The sequence below is a fragment of the Amblyomma mixtum genome, chromosome 2, assembly GCF_055824585.1.
Source record: "Amblyomma mixtum isolate Tamu chromosome 2, ASM5582458v1, whole genome shotgun sequence".
NCBI lineage: Eukaryota > Metazoa > Arthropoda > Arachnida > Ixodida > Ixodidae > Amblyomma > Amblyomma mixtum.
Genome location: NC_143013.1, coordinates 270874069 through 270895566, shown reverse-complemented (window position 1 = coordinate 270895566; position 21498 = coordinate 270874069). Strand labels below are relative to the sequence as shown.

At 49.2% G+C, this 21498-nt stretch overlaps 1 protein-coding gene across 3 annotated transcripts in view; it reads left to right on the top strand.

The window, feature by feature from the left end:
• ct (homeobox protein, cut) overlaps positions 1-21498 on the top strand; it is a 754353-nt gene that overhangs the window by 318167 nt on the left and 414688 nt on the right. The window contains exon 1 of one of the 3 annotated variants that reach the window (XM_089573992.1): positions 362-1075. The exons of the other annotated variants lie outside the window; for them this stretch is intronic. The gene's annotated coding sequence lies outside the window, so the exon portion shown is untranslated. Of the gene's footprint in view, positions 1-361; positions 1076-21498 lie in introns of those variants that run through there. 3 annotated transcript variants of the gene reach the window in all.

Sequence of the window (21498 nt, the reverse complement as noted above, 5' to 3'; positions counted from 1 at the left end):
CGTATCGAGCAGAGCAATGTCTGCCGCTCGTGATCGCCCCGCGAGCGTGAACCGATAGCCGAGACCGGTATGCTCTCTCGGCCCATAACCCGCTCTTGAACGAAAGACGGTTTCCTAAGACGGTACCGTCAGAATACCCTTGCGGCCAACCTCACACTGGTAGCGGTGAACATTGTCGAGTCGTAGCTAAGTGCCTGCATCCGACGCGCTGTGGACGCTAGCGAAGGAAAGGTGGCGGGGGCCCGGCGGCGGCGGCGGAGCAAGAAGGGGTGCCTCGCCTGCGCCCTCGCCCGGGCCAGCGGCGGGGGGGTTTGCCGGCGTCCTCCCCCGCGCGTGGGGGGTCACGTGGCACGCGCAGTCTCCGCCCGCATCCGCCTGGCGTCGCCGCCGCTGCCGCCGCCGCCGCGTCCTCCACGGGCCAACAGGTTGATTCCGGCGAGCCTCTTCGGACGACCTGCGCCCGCCAGCGCCGTTTTCTCGCTAGCATCTGCGGCAGGCCCCGCGTCAGCGTTGCAGCCGCCGCTGACCGAGCAGCCGGCTCCCAGCTTCGGCCGTGTGCCCAACCCCCGCCGCGCGCCACTTGGTCGCTGCAGCAGCACCCCGGAAGTGAAACCGGCGGAGCGCGCAATCATCTCCTCCTGGACCGCGGCTCGGCCTTCGGAAAGCGGGGAGGAGCGCAGCGACCTCGGCTATCGGATCGCCCCCCTCCTCCTCCCACGAGGGGCTACCCCCCACCGTAGCCGCATCTCTCCCGTGTGGAATCTGCGTCTGGTTTCGGTTTCAGTTTTCTGCCCCGTTCACCGATCTCTCGGTGCCTGTTTGCCTGGTTCGCGAAGTGGTGATATTGACGCTTGCCAAGTGACCGGCGCGTTGGCATCGTCTCTGCGAGCGTTCCCGGAAACCTGCGCGTCGTTGTTGGAACCGCCGGCGGGCACCGAGGTCGTTGGTGTTGTGCCGCTGACCGTCCGTCACTCTGTGAGGCTGCAAACGGCGTCGTGCGGTGTTTATCGTCTCGTACTTCGCGTGTGCCGGTGTGGACATCTGCATCAACCCTCCTTGCCACAGACGCCTTGATGTGAGTACATCTAGACGAGTTCGCGACTAGGTGTGTTTTTCTTGGGCCAAGGGGATGTTTTGTTATTGCTGGTTATATACGTCGCTGTGTTCGAGAGTAAAAACATGCTTTTGTAGTCGGAAGGCGGTTTGGACAAGCCCCACGTACCATTTGGTGGGCAGGAAGCCATGCGGTCCCTTAGGAATGTGTTGGGTTGATTTGCACAGCAGAATGCACTCGTCTCAGCATTACTTGTCCATTTGCTGCTGTGGCAAGTGAAACTAGTATAATGCAGAGAGGCTAGTTTTATATCGTGAGCTTCGTGCGCTTTGCTTTATGGGCTTACGTGCTACTGACAGCGTAATGATATCCATACAAAACTACGAATGATCACGGAGGCACTTTCACGTGGCACTCTCGCTTTTAACGAAGGTCATTTATTTCACGACATTATAACGCCATTTGTCTTGTTGTACACATTAAACATTGCGCTTTGTACTTCGGTAATCACTTGAAACATTCCCTGCATTGCCGGTTGTGGAGTTACCTTTCGCTCATACCCAGCATCTAGGCTTGCGATGTTTAGATTGTGGGACTTTATTTCTTGAGAAATTCAGGCTGGCTTTCTGATCAGGACACTAACCGATTCTAATGCGCAGGCATGCAGGAATTGATTCTTCTCCCAATTGAGGCATTGGAGCAAATTTTGTTGGGAAAATGATCATGGGCACAACGACAGAACCAAGGAGCTCCTCTGTTAATTCGTGACCATGCACACGCACTTACACTGACCTGAATGCAGCAGAAGTGAGAGATCGATGGAGCGCTATAATACTATAGGTTAGATTTATCTACGCATATCTGTTTTTAGATCAGCGCTGGGCTTGCTCAGAAAACATAACTTTGGCGTATTCTCGGAGCCTTTCTATTCTTAATTTATTCGCTATAGATGCATGTTCTTGGCGTCCATACTGGGCATCTACACATATCCAATTCCTCATTTCGTTGTTGCTTCAGCAGCCCCTCGGTTTCAACAACTGTCAACTCCCAACTCTTAGAATGCACCAAATGCGGATCCTGTAATTTGAGATGAGGCTATAATGGAGTTCACGTGCAATAGAGGGCTCAGGGTTCACTGCCCAAAGGGTTACAACAAAGGGTTCGTTACTGTGCACCCGAACGTGCAAGGAATGCCTTCACTTTTATGTCCAGTGAGGCGCACGCAGCCGTCGCTTCATTCTGCAACATTTTCTTGTTTCTCAGCTTGCGCTGTCCGCAACAAAAACATATGCTGAAACCGGAGAGCGTAATTGCAGCTGGTATATACCTTTGCCAAGATCTAAGCACAATACGATGAGTATGATTTTTATCTCATTAGCTGATTACTTTTTGTTGGATGGCCGCCAATAGAACATCGTGAGCTTCCTTACTTCGGTTTGTTTTTTCGTCCTTCTTCACTTCCTCCTGGCCCGAATGTATGAACGCGTGTATGTTAGATCGAGTGTTCGGCCTTCCGTATTTCCGATACATCAGAAGAACTGGTTCAGTTTTTTGCGTTAATAGAGGCATTCCAGCTACTTTGCTCAGAAGGCTTGTCTCTAGTTTATAGATATAGACAAGAAAAGGTAATTCAGTCGACTGCTAAGCCAAAAAAAAACAAAAGTAGTCTTAAAGTGGCACAAGAACAGGGGCTTTCTTGCTATATAATACAGCGTACACTTTACATTTAGGACTCCGACCACCTCCATATCACACTCCTCTGACGTATCCGGCTTCCTCATATGGGCTCCATAGGTTTGGTCGTATATACTATATGGCGAGCTCAAAACGGCAGCTACAGAGCAGCGCGGACGACAGACAAGATTTAGTGTGCCGTCCTATGCACTTCATGGCTGTCGTCTGGAACTCGCTGTGAAGATTTCAGGAAAACACGGCTCAACATCACTTGCTTTAGCGTTCTACTGCGTACTGACTAGAGCGCTAGTGAATAATCAGCGAGTGAGAGAGTGAGTAAGGGCGCGAGTTAGAGGGCGAGTGAGTGAGCGAGTGAGAAAGAAAGCGAGTGACTGAGTTAGTGGGCGGTCGAGAGAGTGAGAGAGAGAGTAATTGAGCGACCAAGTGTGTGAGAGTACAAACGGGGGGCTGAACTCATACAGTGGTGCTTAACATGTTTGGAGAATCTAGCGAAAAACCTGTACCTGCTTCTGTTATTGCCCCCCCCCCCCCCTCATAACAGAACACAACAAGGCGTAAAATTGAATAAGACATAACATACAGTACACAGTGCTATTCGCTGCTACTGAATCACAACACAGACAGCTCAGAATGTTGAATAAACACTGCACTTTAAAACGAATAGATGAAATTGATGAAATGTGTTGCATGTATACTTTGCTGAATCTTTTCAACCGGGCAGACGCCGCATCGCATGTGAACTTGAATTGCGGTTCTTGTTTTCTGACGTGAATGCGAGCGCTCCATATAGCTGCAGCGCATCGAAATAAGCTGCCACGTTAACATACGTCTTCTGTTGAGTTGTTACGGTAATGAGCGCTTCCTTGTCGTAGAAAAACAAAAACACACACACACAAAAAAAAAAACACGCGTAGCTTAGGACGCTGCATTTTCCGTGAAAATATAATACATTCGTACTGATATAGGCTGCGTTGTGCTGACAGTTCACCATTTTGTGCGGACTTTTGCTTAAAGTATGCAAATAATTGCTGAGCTATAAGCCGATGCTTTCGGAAGCAAAACATAAATTCGTATCAACATTGACGCGCAACTAATATGTCGCTAAATGACGTAAAAAAGTCTGCGAACGTTAGCACGTTTTGAAAAGAAAACGGCGAAGCTGTTGTAGAACTGTAGTTCTGTAGGCGGGTTTCGACCAGATGTATCATCACTCTGCTGAACTTGTCTGCTAGCGAACGGCATTGAGACCTCGTGCGTCAGCGTTTAGCTAAGCAAAAACGACGCTTACTTTTTTAACTGTTTATTTTTCGAGCATTTCATGAAAGCATTCTTGCTATACGAGAAGGACTGAGAAGAGCCCACAGGGCGTTCGCAGTGCAACCTATGCACCCTTGATGCAATATCTATAACAGAAAGATGAACCCTCGAAGGCATTACTGTCATCACTCTAATGCCGCGCGCCCAGTTACGTCAGTACGTAGTGAAATCGCGACACGAACGATGTGTTTACGTAAAAAAAATCACAGATGACGAGCACTTGGACAGGACGCTCAGCCTCGAGCCCTTTTGGCAGTCTCTGTACAAACTGGCCTTTGCTTGCTTTTTTAACGCGATCGACTTCAGGATTCCGTCCCGTAGAAAAGCCGGCGTCATTGTTCATTGGAAGGGGGGGGGGGGGGGGGGGGGTACTTAGGTCACGTGACCTTGTGGCGCCATCCCAACCTGCCCACCGGATAGTGAGGAAACCGTGCGCGTTGATTGGCCGCGAGAGGTTTCTCGGAGAAAGCGACCTCCCTCACAGGCTCCACCGCGTTGGCAGCACCTGCCGTCGCAGGGCAGTGGCGCGTCGCTTAACCGCTGCACCACTGCGCCGGGAGTGGTACGAGAACTCCCTGCAGTCTATGAATATAAAGTAGAGAATGACCAATCACGCGTATATGAGAATGAACCCGTTAGGCTATCACGTCATACCCTTAAGGCGGAGCTTAGGTGTCCCTCCAGTTGCTTATACTATACCGCGTGGCGTAGCAGTACGGATCAACAAAGAGGCCTGAGTATACTATGTGCTATGTTCGCACTACATATATTGTTCAGAATAGCGCACTGTACGGATGCTCCACATCATGTGCAGCTGAAAAAAGCGCTAAGTGCTTGCCTCTGAAGTGGCACTAGCCGCTATTGGTCCTTGAAATGCAAGGGCAATTTCAAGAGGTCGAGCTTTCTGATTCTAATTCCGAGCGCAGTTGGTTTTTGTCAGGTTGTTTAGTACCCGGTATGCAACATATGCTGCACAGCAAAAGAGGCGCTGAGCTTCGCTCTTTCGTCGGTTTCTTGTTTATAGTCGTAAGCGCGCGTAGCTGAACATTGAATGCCGCATTAAAGGGAAGTGGCTGTCAGCTGAAGTGGATTTCCTAAGCAAAACATGCTTAAAAGCCGGTGTCCCTTTATGCAAGCAGTACTATACTTGCCGTTAACCGGAGTGAACACAGGCGCTGTCATAGCGAGGGTAAAAAGAGCGCAGGGAGAACAAGCAGACCATTGCGAGATTCATTAGCGGATCCCATCTTTCAAGTCTGCAATCAAGCTCAATGTCTCATATTTGCCTTCATGCGCTATACAGGTGAAATATGATTCAGCCATAGACATATATACTTCAGTACCACACGCCCTTAATTTATTCCAAAGCTTCGGACGTTCAGTTCAGGCTTTTATTAGCGGTCTATGAATGAACGAGATGAATGACTGTATACATTGATTGCTGAGTTTTCTCGTGGTTTCAAGCTCAGCGACATCGGCTTTTTAACTAATTTTTCCTGTTATGGACGTTTCGAAGAAAATTATATCCTATATGTGGCGCGTTTTATCACAGTAAAGTGGAAGGAAGTCCAGCGTTATGGCAGTGAACTAATTTCGAAATGTGTTAGTTGTAGAATTGTACAATTTAGTTACGATACGCAAAGTGATCTAGTGATGAGTTTTCAAACTGAGTTGCATATGTTGCATAACTGCTGTTGGTGTGACGTTTTGCCGGCTATACACCACCATTGAGTCTACATGTACTGTAATATGTCTCATTTTGTTTGCTGCATCAATACGTTATTGCAGCGGGAATTTTAAGACTATGTAAGATGTCCAGGGAAGAGCTCGGAAAGTACGAACAACTTACGAAAGTACGAGTTGGCCGAAATGTGGCCGCATGTTGATCGTTGCTCCCAAAAAGAAGGCGAATAAAGGGCAAAGAATTAGCGAGTACACTGTGGGCATCAAGATAGGGGCCCATTTTGCAAACTTTGAGCCCAAATATCAAGTATGCAGGCATCAAACTCTGCGTTTAGTAGGCGGGATAGCTGCGAGCGTTGATGATTTCTGGAAAGGTCAGCCTGGGCGCAAGCTTAACTTGTTATTACATATGGATGATAGATAAGGTGACATGGAAGCACACGAAAAAAAAAAAGAAACCAGACTGCACACTTGGAGCTAGGCGAAGTCGGATTTCAGCGTATGGCGGATTGTGGAAAGTGCACGCATTTAGTGACTTCACTCCTGCCCGCAAACACAGCATACAGCAATAACAGGTGACGTTTCAGACTTGGCGCCTTTTTTCGCGTCATTTGTCTTCTGTTGACGTGAGTTGCTGATGGTGCCCAGAAATACATCAGTCTGCAGCGTAATCCAGGCCGCAATGTTCCCAATGACACTGATCGGCTAACAGGCTACTCGAGTCGTACCACACTACTTCACGTCAATAAGCAACACCTGTTGCTGGAAGGGACCTTTACCACGTCCACAGGCTAAAACCAAATTGCATATCTGAACACCGATGTAGCGAACAGACTACGGATGCTCAGTGGCCCCAACGTGCCTGTTGAGGTTGATGCATTGCTCTGCTACACAGCTTCCAGGGGACAACCTGAAATGAACGTTACGCGTGACACAGATTCGTGAAGCACCGCGTCTATACACTCGTTTTTCTACAAGTCACTCAACGTCTATCCTGTCGTCCAAAAGGCAGTACCTCGAACTATAGGTCCAGTTCAGAATCTTCCAATACCTTCACCGCACTGTACAGCCTATGGGTACTCTACCATGCAGAGCATCGTATGTTTAGAGTACCCTATGGTGCCCTACGTTCGATTCTCTACCATGAGTTACTCTACCATACCGTACTGTACCATAGGGGGCGGCAGAAAATTAGGTGGGTGGATGAGATTAAGCAGTTTGCGGGGATACGCTGGCCGCAGCTGGCACAGGACTGAGTTAATTAGAGAGATATGGGAGAGGCCTTTGCACTGCAGCGGGCGTAGTCAGGTTGATGATGATGGTGATGATTGTGACCCTTCCATAAGGTTCTCCACTGTGGAGTACCTACCTTAGGAACTCCTTATGCCATAGCCTTATGGCACTCCGACACTGTATGGCGGAGTAGGTCGCCAGACATGCCGTTGGCAGCGGCGCCTCAAGCGCTGTTCGCACACCGAGGCACATCGCCGCTGCCACGGCGGCGGCGTACTTTTTCCGGTTCGTGTGCCTTGCCACGCGTACGTGTGTGTGTGCGCGCTCACACACGAACACACACGCGCTGGATTGAATGGCGCCGCCGTCTCGGAAGCGAGGAGGCGTTGCAGCCGCAGCAGCGAGCCCGGCCCAAAGCAGATCACCGCGCCAGTGTATGTGTGTGCGTGTATGTGCGTGTGTGCGTGCGTGTTTGTACCATCGCTGTCAGGGCGGCGAGCTGCTCCGCCGCGACCGAGCGTTGCGCGGCACGGGGAAAACAACCTCCGCCGCCCGGAGGGGGCCTCTCCTTCACTCGGAAAACAGCCGCCCCCTCCTGATGCTGCCCGCCTCCAACTCCTTATTCTGTTTACCTTTTACTATTTTCTTTTCTTTATCCGCCCTTTCTTCTCCCCGTTCTTCGAGGCGGCCTACAATTTCGAGATTGGCGCCCTCGTGCAGCGCGCGGCTACTTTGTCTCTGGTGTTTTCACAAGCGGTCCCGCCGCGCCACGCGCCCGCCGTTCCGTACGGAACGGGTACGTCGCGTGGCGGTCGCCTTTCCTCCTGAGCCGCCCCGGCAGACGGAGCCCGAGATTCGATAAGCGGGTTTTGCTGCTCAGGGAACCGTTTCTTTCAGCTCCGCGTATGCTCGAACTGGCGAAATTGTAGACGCGAATGTTGGTGGAGCCAGCACAGGCACGATGGAATACTCTCTGGTTGCTAGTCGGCGGCTGCGGGTCCTCGAAACCAAGGGAGGCGCTTTTTTAATGCGGAAGCATTATTGTCCCATTAGAACAAAAACCGCCGTCCGACGTCCGCCGTCTATGGCACGACTTCAGAAGATCTTCTGACGCGGCACCGAATTTCGCGTCTGTGCCGCTTCATTGTGATCAACGTCCCTGCACATGACCACCAAGCGTTGCTTGGACATCTGGGTCGAGATTTTCGCCCGCCAGCGTCCGACCCTTGGCAGTGACTGCATCTTCATTTTACGTCAGCATGCACAGAGTATAGCACCGGAACTGCAGGTGGCGGCACAGTGCAATCAAGCTGTAAATGGTTTGGTTTGCTTTATTGGGGTTTAACGTCCCGAAGCGACTCAGACTATGAAGGAAGCCGTAGTGGAGTGCTCCGGAAAGGCTATGAGGGACGCCGTAGTGGAGGGATCCGGAAAGGCTATGAGGGACGCCGTAGTGGAGGGCACCGGAAATTTCGACCACCTGGGGTTCTTTAACGCGCACTGTCATCGCACAGAGCACGGGCCTCTAGAATTTCGCCTCCATCGAAATGCGACCGCCGCGGCCGGAATCGAACCCGCGTCTTTCGGGTCAGCAACCGAGCACCATAACCACTGAGCCACCGCGGCGGCTGGCTATAAGTAGGCCTTGCGCTTGCTTCGCAGTCACTGGGCACGGCAGTATCGGAAGCATGCGGAACGGAAGTCTGTTCATCTACCTTGTGCAGTTCTCCATATAATGTTTTCGCATTCTCGCACGTAAGCAGTCTTAAGTGTGCCTGCCGAATATTTTTGCTGTACGAGTCGTGTCGTCCTCACTCGTCAGAAAAGCTGCGGCAAATGCCTGGTTTCTATGAAACAACGGCGCATCACGTAAAGCACTAAATTGCCATTTCTGTACACCGTGTTGCCGCGGTCTTTGAATGCTGTAGTCAGATGCGTAACCTGCTTTGTTTTGTGCGAAGATTGCACATGCTGACAGCTGGGCAGTGGTCGAGAAACTGGGCAAACCTGCACTGGGGCCAATTCAAACGAAGAAAGGTACGGGGAGAGGGGAAGGGGGCGCATTCTTCTACTCATTAAATTTCTGTAGGAAAACCGCTTTTACTATGTTTTTTTTTTCTTTTCGGTGAATAAATAAATGCAAGAAATTCATTGCGCTTATAGCACCGCCCGTCCAAGAAGTGCTCATATATCTGTTCGTAGTTATACATCAAAATAATCTATTCCGCACTTATAAGGACTCACAAATTTCACCACACCCGCTCTACTTGTGTGTGTGTGTGTGTGGGGGGGGGGGGGGGGTGCGCGAGCGCGTGCGAGCGTGCGAGCGTGCGTGCGTGCGTGCGTGTGTACGTGTGTGCGTTTTCAGGCATAACGTAATACATTATCTTGAATCCGACACACTCCTTAAGGATGTCTACCTTTCACGAGTTGTACTACAACCGGGGGAAAACCGTAATGAAGCCGACTATATTTTTTTCGCGAACAGTGTGCTTTCATCCAGAATATACATAAACGGTACCTTATTTCTCCCTCTCCCTTAGATTGAAGCGGTGTGTGTGTGAAAATCGTGGTACTTCCGCTCCACGTGCGTTTTCTGCACTCCTGCTTTCTGTGTCCTCACTAAAGGGACTGCACTGTTCGTGCTGGGCGACCGACGTAAAAGCGGGCTACACGCTGCCAGACCAAAAAGCAAAAAGTTATAAATACAGTAATGTATAATAACAATAATAACAATAACAACGTGGGGAAAGTTGCTGCAAACTGGCCTTATTGTGGCGCTCACAACGGAGCGGGCGTTTCCGGATGTCTGGATGGATACCAAGTGTACACTGGAGCGGGCGCACTCATTTTCTATCTCCCCCCCCCCCTCCCTCCCCTCCTCCAACCTCGGTCCTAAACAGCGTTTGCGTAGCTGAACGGTTGTTGTGTGTACGTGATGAGTTGCGCTACTGCATAGCTGTCGACGCCGTACGAGAAAGAAAAAAAGCGCTCACACGTGCATTCCGGGGTTGTGTATATATCCTTCGGTCTCTGTGTACGGGGCCGCAGCACGCCATTCACGGCGCAGAAAAGTACGGCCAGCTCACGTAGGAGGACTCGGCGTTCGTTTCCGTCCCGCTCCACTAACTGCGAGAAGCGCGTGGCGAAAGGCGGCCGCTTTTCCGCCGCGCACCACCCGAGGCACTCAGACGCGAATTCAGAGAGACCGGCTGGTTGGTTGGTTGCATGCCCGGAGCGGCGCGCAGTCACGTGACCACGTGCTGGTCTTGTACGTCGCTTGGCTCGGCTCGGCCTCGGTGAGCCGCAGGCGAGGTGCTCGCCTATTTGGCGGAGTCGAGTGTCACGTTTTAAGGCGAAAGCCTCTAATGGCTCATACTGTCGTCCGTTAGCAGAGGGTGTCACACCTTTAGCAGCGTTTAACTCGTGTTAACTCGGGAACTAAAAAGCATAGGAGAAAATGAATGGTTGCTTCAGATAGAAGATGAAAAAATGAACTTAGAAGCCAGGTTTGATTAGTGTAGATTGGTTAGTTAATTAATTTAGGCAAAAATGTCGAAATTGCGTAGAAATAGCCAGGACGTCGATATAGCCACGGGAACGGTGTGACGTCACATTCGCCGGAAGTCGTCACGGCATAGTGAAAATTATCACAGAATGGTCGGAAAAACGTGGGATTTGTGTCAAATTAGATGGAAAAACGTGTAATTAAGCGTAATTAACACTTAAGATCGCCGAAAGATGTATAATTTGAGTGTCGATATAGCCACAAAAACGGTTTGACGTCACATCCGCCGGAAGTCGTCACGGCATAGTGCCCTCGGCTCTCGCCTCTCAACACTTTAGTTGCCAAAGTATCCTCGCAATTTTTGTACAAGATACGCTTCCATTTATGTCGCATGCTTGCCCTTATAGCGGAACGACTACAAGACTTTTCGCTACAGAACACTCCTCATTGTTGCGTTAGTGTGCGGACATTCAGCTGCGCACATAGCGAGGCGTCGCTGGTCGTTGAGAGGCATCGCAGAGGTGGCCAATGTGGCGAGGCATACATGTGGGCCGCAGGGTGTTGTTCAATGGACGTGCTCAAACTCTTCTCGCAACTTTTCAGCCTCCAATATTGAGTGTTCACCTCAAAAACCTACAGTTAGGACACCTCAGAAGACTGAGCTAGAAAGCACTGGCCTAAACGTTGTTGCTATTTATACAAATATATACATATTTTCATATGTAGAAACGAAACATATCTCTATTGTTGTACACATTAGGAAGCCAACAGTCATCGATACCAAGGAAAGCACAGGGAAATGTTTTGCTCACTTTTTTTAAATATAAGGTTATAATAAGAAATTAGAAATACAAGTTGAAATAAATAAAGATGAGAGAAACATTCTCCTTTGTGTTTTTGTTTTTTGTTTGTTTAAATGGCTTCGTTCATATGTATGTCGTAACGAGCCCTTCATTTCCCTACTCTTGTCTGCTCAGTATATTACATTAGTCATTCAAACACTTTTTTTCGTGAATTTAGTGTTATCTCGTGGCAAGCAAAGGTGCCGCATTGGCACCTTATGCAGACAAACAAGGTGAGAGAATGTATTCCAGCTGGGCTTGTCTCTTTTTAATTGCAGCACATTCTGTGGTTTTACATGCCGGTTTATTTCAGAGTAGACCGCTCTCAGTTGGCCTGAAGTGTTGTGTCACTTGTATAGATACATATACGGTTGAGGCTGCCAAGTAGCAGAAACTAACCTATCTTATACTTTCTGTCCCTTTCAATTTTTCGCCCGTCTTTCCTGCTTTCTTCAAGTGTATATTGGAAAAAGCCACCTTAGCAAATTCGTCGGGCTCTACCGTATCTGCCACGTGCAGAGTGCGACCACGAAATTGTCTCTGAGTGTTCGTTTATAGTACCCTTACAAAAATGCTTCTTGAGACAGTGTTGAAGTTCTCATGAGCAGACTCAACACGCCATGTTGAATTTTTGTTGTGACCAGGATGGGCTAGTGTTGGTGAATTGTTGAGGCCGAGTTGAAACTCATTGGAAAAGTGGCCACTGTGCTAGAGTTGAGCATTCTCAATGAAATTTCTGCTTTGCGTTCATGTTGAATTCATGTAAGAATTACGGGAGTGAATCAACACGCCATTCTGAATCTTGGCTGGGGTAAAAAAGCAAAAAAATCCTGGGAATACATTCGTATTGCGCCAGATGGAGCGACTACCAATGCAATTTTCGGCGGTATATTCATATTTATTGCTGCAATTTCTCGTTAATGTGAAGCCGTCATCCCCTGTGACGTAGTGCTCCTCACATACGCACAAACACATATGTACATCAATATATATACATCCATATATACACCTTAGCCCTACATATCCATCAGATAAAGAGCATGGGACAGCACTGCACACGAGGCTATAGAAAGAACTGACAGAGTTCATCTTACGATCTTAAGTGCAACCTCGGCTTCGCCCTTATATAGCCCTACTCAGGGGTGTCCGGACCTGCGCAGGTTGTAGACTGCCGATCAGTAAAGTTATGTCAGTTACTACTATTAATATTTATTTATTTTATGTGTAGTAGAAGTAATGAAGTTCATATGCAACGGTCTATTATTTGACGACCTTGATTCATTCATAAATAACTTAAATAAAGCATAAACAAGCGCCCTTTTTTATGAGAGCACATACGAATCATCCAAAGTAGGTATGCCTGAATGAGCATATTGCACTTTTTTCTATGCAAGAAAATGGCTTTGAGCGGTTTATGAGAGTTTTGACGGGTGTTGCGTGCGTTCTTAATATGTGTAATGTGATCAGGTTCTGTTTACACGATGCATGTCGAAATGATTTCATTTAGTTTGGCTTAGAAACGGCTGTCTTGAGATGATTCAACTTAAGTTCAACAGAAATTGCTCAATAGTAACTCTCTTGACTACGCTCAACAAAAATTCCGTGTAGCAGGTGTTGTGTAGGCTCAACATACATTGAGTTCATGTGGGTTTCCAGTTGATTCAACAGGAGCTCAACAAGGCGTCAACTCAAGCTCAAAAGTCATTTTTGTAAGGGTAATTTTTGTATTTTGTTAACCGACAAAAATGACTTGGCAGCTGCATTTGGGACTGCAAAACTGACGCATCCTCTTTCTCATTTTGGAGCAATATGTCAGCTTTCGAAAGCTGTCTTGTCAGAGAGCCGAGCCTTTTGTCTGTATACCTCAAATGGAGCTCCTCGAACAACTCTGCTATATTCTTTCAGGTGTCTCAATGGTCTTTCCAAAACGCAGATATCAGTTAAGCCGTAGTGGCCCGTATTTATGCTGAAACCAACTGCTCAAGCTGAACGTCATTCATTATGCCCTATGGGCTACCTGCGAGTCAGTAGCGAAGCGTTACAGATCTGCTTGACCGTTGCGCCACCTAGCTGCAGAGGACGATCGCGTTGGTAGCCAAAAGCTAGCCGTTGTAAGCTGTCGGCCTTAGCTGAAACGCGACCAGAAAAAGAGAAAGAAAGCAAAACACTAGTATGCATCGATTTTGCGACTGTTTTTTTCGAGCACACACGACCACAGTGTTTGTTGAGCAGAAAAACGTCTAGTTGATCCTAGCAGAGTAAACAAGTGATGAAATGGTGTTCAACGTCTCAGAGCGACCCTGGTTTGCTGGAGTTCGTTAGTCATAAATCGCCTGAGTGCCATGTTATGACGTCACAGATTTCAGTTCCTTACAACGACGCGACGCTGCCGTAAAACTCTGTAAAACTTAGCAGATGCAGCTGCTCCTATAAAACCGAATGAGAACCCTCTCGTGTAACATTCTCCTATAGCCCGTAATATAACGCCAGTGGAAATCAGTGGAAATCAATGCGCACTTGTCAGGGCTTGTTGCGTGGCATGAATGTGTATAGCTACCTTTCATTTTCATCCTTGCAGAGGGCGGAAATGGTGTTCATTCTGTCGAGTATGCACGGGTTTCTCCTTAATAATTCGCTACGCTACGGTCACTGCAGCGCTGTGTGTTTGTATCCATTTACCATGCAATGTATGTTTCGATAGGCCAGCCCTTTCTCGTTTTTGTTTTTTGGCGCACAGTGCGACAAAAAATATTCAACCCCTCTACCGTGGGGCCAATACATCTTCCTATTCGCTTTAATAATAAAAACTAGCAGTTGTCCCATTTGCCGAACGTTGAGATTCAAAGCATGCAGTGCATGTTTGGTTCGTAATTTTTGTTCGCTTTTCAGTGAACACTTAAAGTACACCGGTGAACAAAATAAACAAACAAAGTCCCTCCACCCTGCTCCCCCAATCCTAATTCATAGCTCTCCCAAATGCGTCGGCGCGCTATTGCCGCACACGGTTCACTGCCGCTCTTAGACGGTCGACACCGTATGGGCCACCACATGCAGCGGCACTGGTCCCGTCAACAATGGCATCCGAGTAGTTCGAAACACGACACGGATGAGTACGCACCTTTGCTGCCTTTGACTGGAAATGCTAAACAGATTATCAGCGCACTACAGCTCGGTGGCTTTGCTGAAGTGGTGCGCGGAGCATGCTCGCGTGTGGTCGCTTCACGGCTGGTCGCTTTCGCCATTTTGTGACTCCATGACCTCATGATTCCGATTCGCGCCCTCTTTTCATTCTCGCGTGCGCGTTCGTTATTCGGCCTTTCTTTCTATTCCGTTTAGTTCTTATGCTTATGAATGGTTGATTGGTTGGTTTATGGTTTTTAACGTCCCAAAGCGACTAAGGCTATGAGAGACGCCGTAGTGGAGGGCTCCGGAAATTTCGACCACCTGGGGTTCTTTAACCTGTACTGACATCGCACAGTACACGGGCCTCTTGAATTTCTCCTCCAAAGAAATTCACCCGCCGCGGCCGGGATCGAACCAGCGTCTTTCGGGTCAGCAGCCGAGCACCATAACTACTGAGCCACCGCGGCGGCTAGTATTATGAATCGGATATAGCTATTCGACAAGAATCGCGTAGTGGACATTACTCAACCAATGAGTCGAGCCCTCCAGCAAGTGAAGCCTTGGTAGTAAAGCGCTGTATATCGATGGTGTCACCGAAGTAGTGACGAAGCAAATAAATATAGCAAATGAAAACCGTTAGCTCGAGTTCCACGTCATAGACAAAGATATGGCGATGTTTAGTGAAAGAGTGGAAACCGGTACGACGGATGTGCCCTGCAATTAAAGCAATTAGAAACGAAAGAAAATTAAATCATAATTTTCTACAGTGCTGCAGGTGTGTAGTGTTTCCCAGCTGCATTCTGCGGACATGTGAGAAATATGAAATTTTCGCCACCTATGTTTCAGTCAAGATTTATTTCTTTGTTCGCGTCTAAGTGATGGAGTAAAGGGTTTATTGTGTGGATACAGCCTCTCTGGTTAGTTACAAGTAAATCGATCTATAAAGACGCAGATGACAACGGGTTGCCAGCCACAGGGTACGAGCTCATATAGCGCGGCACTGGCGGACTTGGAGCGGTGTGCAGTGTAGTGGCAAGCTTTCGGCTTTGAGTTAAAAAGTTACTCCTCAGCGTGTCGTTCTTATCGTGATGCGGGAACACGCGCTAGATATTTCCCGGCGTGGTCGCATGGAAACCATCCATTCCTATTTCCTGAATATCCTAGCACGCTCAAGGAAATAGCTTCTAAGACGAACGTCGTGCTTCTACGACGAACCCGTATAACACTGACAATGACGCTGGCTTATGAAATTACGAAGTGTTGACTCAGGAATAACATGAAGCACTCAGCGAGTACTTCATCGTACTTTACATTATACCGGTGGTAGAAGTCGCAGACCAGCCCGTTCCCATCGTCTTACTGCTCTGGAAATGAGATGAGCACCGCGGCGACATCCCCGGTGTAGATTTGAAGTGACAGCCGGGTGTGTTGACTCCGGATGGGAAGATAAAAGTGACCCGGCGTCGCGGCGGCTCAGGCGATGAGCGATGCTGTTTACGTCGCAGACTGGGAGCTAATATAGACCGGCCGGGGTCAAACCTTAGTGCGCATCTCATTGGGCGCTGCTTTCTCTCTCCGTTCTGTGCCCCGCAGCAACGAAGTCTCCCCGACGCCGAAAGTATGCATCTCCCAGGAACCCCTACAACTACATGTTTCACCACCACTATTCGGGAGAACGGCTGTCGGCGCCGTTCTCTGCAGCTGATGGAAGTACTGCGTTCACGCTAGTCTTGCAGCATATAGGAATAAAACCTCTACAGCTACATAATTATGCGCCAGTATCTGGATAGGGGTCGTCGGTGTTATTCTGGGTCACTGCTGGTGAATGCATGTTTTGCTTCAGACTATGAAAGAAGCCAGTTGCCTTTGAAGCCAAGGAAAGCTTAGTAAACCGGAAGTGGTTCAAATGATCTATAGGGAATAGAGTGAACGTAACAATAGAAGATAAATTTAAACAATGTCGGCAACAATGAGCCAGTGGTGGGCACCGTACCATGCATGACCTACACGTGGTGCGTATTGGAGCTCCATCGAATGAGCTGTGGAGTGAACTGTCTTCCCTCCGTGCGTATTTATGCGAACAGGGGTGCATAACCAAACCACGCATACCCCGCGGCTGCCGACTATCTGGTCAGACCTGGAACATCCTTCCGGATGGCAGATGCCTAGCTTAAAGGGGCACCGCGATGATTTCCTCGGTACCAGTTAATATCATTAAATATATTCATCATGCTTTCCAGAGACCAGAGCAAAAAGAATTATTGAAATCGGAGCATGCAAACGAAAGTTATTCCACTCTGAAAATTCGAAATGAAAAGCTCAGACGAAAACGCACTTCACTCGCCCATTTCACTCACCCAGTACCGAGATTGGGCGCTACCAATCAGAACCGCGCCTGGCGCACACGCAGCGGAAGCGTGTATGCAGTTGTTGCTTTGTCGGGGCTGTAGACATCCGCTCATTTTGACGGCGTCTTCCCCCCGTGTACGAGACGCCGTACTCAGGGCAGGGGTGACTAACAACAAAGGAAGCTCCCCGAAGTTTCTTTTTTAGTCGGACTGGAAGGCGGTGGGCAGTAGCCCTCCTCCCCCCCAAACTCGACTCCGGTCTCCTGTCCAGCCTTTCTTGTCGACTGGCTTTTTTTTTTCGCTGCCGTCTTGGTATGGTCACGGCCGATCTCGACGCGCGCGCTTTCTGGTTTGAGCCAAGGTTTTTTGAACAGCGCTGGCTGCCACGAAGGTTTGAAGCGGAATGGAAAGTGTCGCCCCTAGCTGTATTCTTGTTAGTTTTCATTCGCTTTCCCTGCTTCTTTCCAGTTTTTGTGGCATGCGAAAAGCTTTCAGTACTCAGAGACATAATATTTTGGATTCATTTCGCAAGTATAAAGGAACAATATGCAAACTGGACGCCCAACCAATGAGAAAGGCAGCGCCCTATCTGGATGTCGCTTCATTTCCGCTGCCGCAAATGGCCGCCGCGTTGCGACACCATCGGCTCGAAACAAGCATTTCTAGCGAAGATTAAAATATCAAATATTATGATTTCGGTGATCTCATTGCGCGTTCGGGACTCACAATGTCCCTTACTCTGCATACAAAGAATAAAGACCCCATGCTTTATCTACGTCGCAGGGCACCTTTAAGGTGGGCAAGTTTATCGGCAACATAAGGCAAAAATAGCACAACAGCTTTCCCGCCACACATTTAATTAAAGCGCTGAAATTGCAATTTTGTTCATTCAGTTTCAAGGACCGGCGACTTCTTTCGAATATTCATTGAGCAAAGTTCAGATTTTTTTTTTCAATTCTTTTTGCAGCGTTAGCTGTTGCTCGTTCCTTGAAAACGTGTCGGTGGCGGCGCCGTCCGCACAGCAGCCCACCAGGTACTCACCTCCCGCCCCGCATCTCCCGCACACGAGGCGGACGCCCTGTCCCCTAGGCCTCCGCTGCGGTGGCTCAGCGTTTACACCGTTAGCTGTTGTTAGCTCTTTCCTCAGTTTTGCGCCGTTGGTGTCGTCGTCCGCAAACGCACCGCCAGACACCAACGGGTAAAAGTAAAACTTCAACTTCGGGCGCCTACCTATAAAAAGACACCTCCGACGTACGATCCCAGTACCTCTATATTACGAGGCTGTGTGGCAGGACCATCCACTCCTGTGTAGCCGCTCTATAGGTATGCGCGATGACGAGCCAACTAACGTCGGATCCATAATTCGCGTTACAAACTCGTAACCATCCTGAGATGCTTTCTTTTCCTCATATTTTTTAGTTTTCTTTGGTGTTTGTAATCCAGCTAACCTAAACTTACTTTATCGCTCATCCAATTAGCGAAGCGTTGCCTCCATCCGCCGCAATAGCAAGTGCGCGCATGTCGAGGGACGCTGGCACAGTCCTACATGTACTCGATCTCCGTCCGCTGGGGATGGCATTGAGTGACTCCGTTTATTTCCGCACTGAACAATGGGTGGCCTGTTTACGCCGAATCTTGCTCCACGGTTCCCCTGGCAGTCAAATATTTTGGAAGCGGCCCCGAAACGTCTGGCCGGGAACATCTCCAAGAATACCCGCTCTCTCTTTTGCTGACCATTTGTCGTGAGCTGAAGTCGGCAACGTACGTCAGCGATTTCATGTGGGAAGAAGCAGTTCGCTGCCGCGTGACGTGCTATCTATAAACCTGACGCCTGTTTACCAGGGCGAGAGGAGCTGCCGCGATAATGCTCGCTGCGCCCTGAGCGACCGAAGATATGAAACGTGAATGTCCTCTGACGAATTCCGCTAAAATGTCCTGTATCTGTGGGCAGGATTCCCGGGCTAGGACAGAAATTATGACGGCGAATTGGTTCAGTTCCTTATCAGGAACTCAGTAGAGGTAGAGGGCATCACTGTTATCATCAACGTACTTGTCATCGTCATCATCATTCCGCCAGTCATCTTCAGTTTTATCTGTTTTGGACCAGCGGCGCCGTTTCAGAAAATTTCTCAATCTCGTTTCTCCATCTGACTCGCCCTGTCTATGACTGTATTTCCATTCTTTGACATCCAGTCTAGCTGTTATTCACTGGTTGTCCTGCACGTCACTAGTCTTGCCCATGTTCGCTTCTTCCCGTAATTCCAGCCGAAGCGTCCCCAACTCGTGTCTCTATTCTGTAGTATATGCTGCTTCCTTTCAGTCTACTGATGCTACACCTAAGATTTTTTTCCCACTGCTTCATCATCATCAGCCTGACTACACCCACTGCAGGGCAAAAACCTCCCCCATATCTCTCCAATTAAACCTGCCCTTAGAGGAAATTGTTAGCTATAGTATCGGACATCATGCAAGCATGTCTCCCTATTGTCGTTCTGGCACACTCCCTTGTCGACTCATCTCCCAAAAATTCGTCCTCTTGCCTGAAAACAAAGACCGACCGAAGCCCGATTTCCTGACTTGGCTTCCTCGTTCGAGAACCTGTGCCGCTCCGTCTCAGTGACGTCAGAGCAGCTACGCGTCTCGGCCCCTGGTTCTCGCTGGCGCGGCGCAAACGTCAGAGCTGACGATGGCGCGCGGGTCAGGGCTCGGGCCGCCAATATCTCGGTTTCCCGCCCGTCAGCATCCATCCTCTCTTGCGCGGCTGGCTCGCCTACATCCGCGAATGCCGTCGCACCCTCTGCTCTCGTTCCCTGTACTCTGACAAGAAGGAGACTACCAAATAGTGGGTAGAAAGAGGGGGGTAAGAAGGCCAAGAGGAGGAGTGGCGGAGGCGTATACGTGGCACGCGTATTTCGGGAAACCCATTGCTCCCGCAGCACGCGCGTGCCCTCTTCCTCCGGCAGGCAGCAGACCTCCCTGTCTCCCTGCAAAACAACAGTGGACCGCCGATGTATGGGGGCTCAAAACTTAAAGGCATCGCTTTTCCTCTGTTTCGCTCGGTCTCTCGGCGCCTCGTGCGTCTTCCAGCGGCCCGTTTCTGCGGCGCGTCCCGAGCTTCTCTCGCGCTGCGTTTCTTGTGTTTGCCTCCTTTTCGGCGAGGTTCGAAAGCTCATTTTTCATCGTCGTCGCGTGGCCCTGCCCTGCCTGCCAACCGCGCGACGATCAGCGGCGGTCCGCAGCAAAGGGCTGCCTCCTTCCTTCGTGCCGTTGTGCTCCTGATACACCTCTCTCCCCCGTGCAGGGGAGTGAAGAGGAGCGACCACTTGGCACCGGTTCAGGAGTTCTGTCATTGCTGTTACGCGTATTTGTTTCGTTTTTGGGTCCGTTTCCTCCTTTTCTTCGCCATCGGTCTTTTGCTGTTGCGTCGCGCAACTTTCTCGCGCTTCTGCAGCTAGAATCAGCCACGAGTCTGCAAGCAGCAACGGATGCCTCGGAGATTGTTAGCGCCAACGCTTAGCGGAGCGTTTGCGAGGGCAGTGCGCTCCAAATTACGCAGGTAGCGCTCTTAAGACGGGAGCGTTGAAATACGAGTCATATCACGCACATGGTTCATTCAGCTTTAAGCTAAGTCTGTGTATGTTCAGGAAAGTAAAAACAGCGCTAAATTCTACACAAAACACACAGAAAGACGGACAGGACGGGCGCCCGTCCTGTCCGTCTTTCTGTGTGTTTTTGTAGAATCTAGCGCTGTTTTTACTTTCCTGAACACAATGTCACACCAACTAGCCCAGAAAAAGGTACTGTTAAACGAACTAAGTCTATGTGCACCGCGAAATTAATCCAGAGCCTTTCACGGCGTATAGTGACATAGCCTATACACAGTTTGTGTGACATGTATAAATTCACTAATTAATTTTGACTCTGTGAGCCGAAGTAGATAGCTGCTAATTGCAACAATGTCCTTAAGATTTCTTCTATTTTCATGTAAGTTTCTCGGAGTAGAGAGCCGTTTCTTAATCACGCCGGAAATAGTTGGATTTCTTGAACTCTGGCAGGCACTGGTATAAGTTTTCAATTCACGTCCATGCTAGACACAAGAGTTGTGTGCTCCGGATTAATGAAGGACAGCACTGACTTGCTTAATTAGACGTGCGGTGTTTTCGAGCTAACATATAAGTAGCAATGCCGCTTCAGTGAATCGTATATAATTAGGCATAAAAGTCACAAAAGAGTAAGCAACATCGACACGAACACTATACTGATGTATGCCGCCGCGGTGGCTCAGTGGCTATGGTGCTCGGCTGCTGTCCCGAAAGACGCGGGTTCGATCCCGGTCGCGGCAGCTGAATTTCTTTGGAGGAGAAATTCGAGGCCCGTGTACTGTGCGATGTCAGTGCACGTTAAAGAACCCCAGGTGGTCGAAATTTCCGGAGCCCTCCACTACGGCGTCTCTCATAGCCTCAGTCGCTTTGGGACGTTAAACCCCATAAACCAACCAACCAACGATACTTATGTCTCGTGAACACCCTTGTATGTAGTCAGCGGCGGAACATATTCGCCACGGTTGAATCATGTGAATCGCTTTCGTCTAACACGAACCCTCAATGCAATGACAATAGCTATGAAAGAATAAAATTGCAGCCTCTTGCTGCTATTTCCGCACTCAGACTCGGAATAATGAAACCTGGTTGCAGT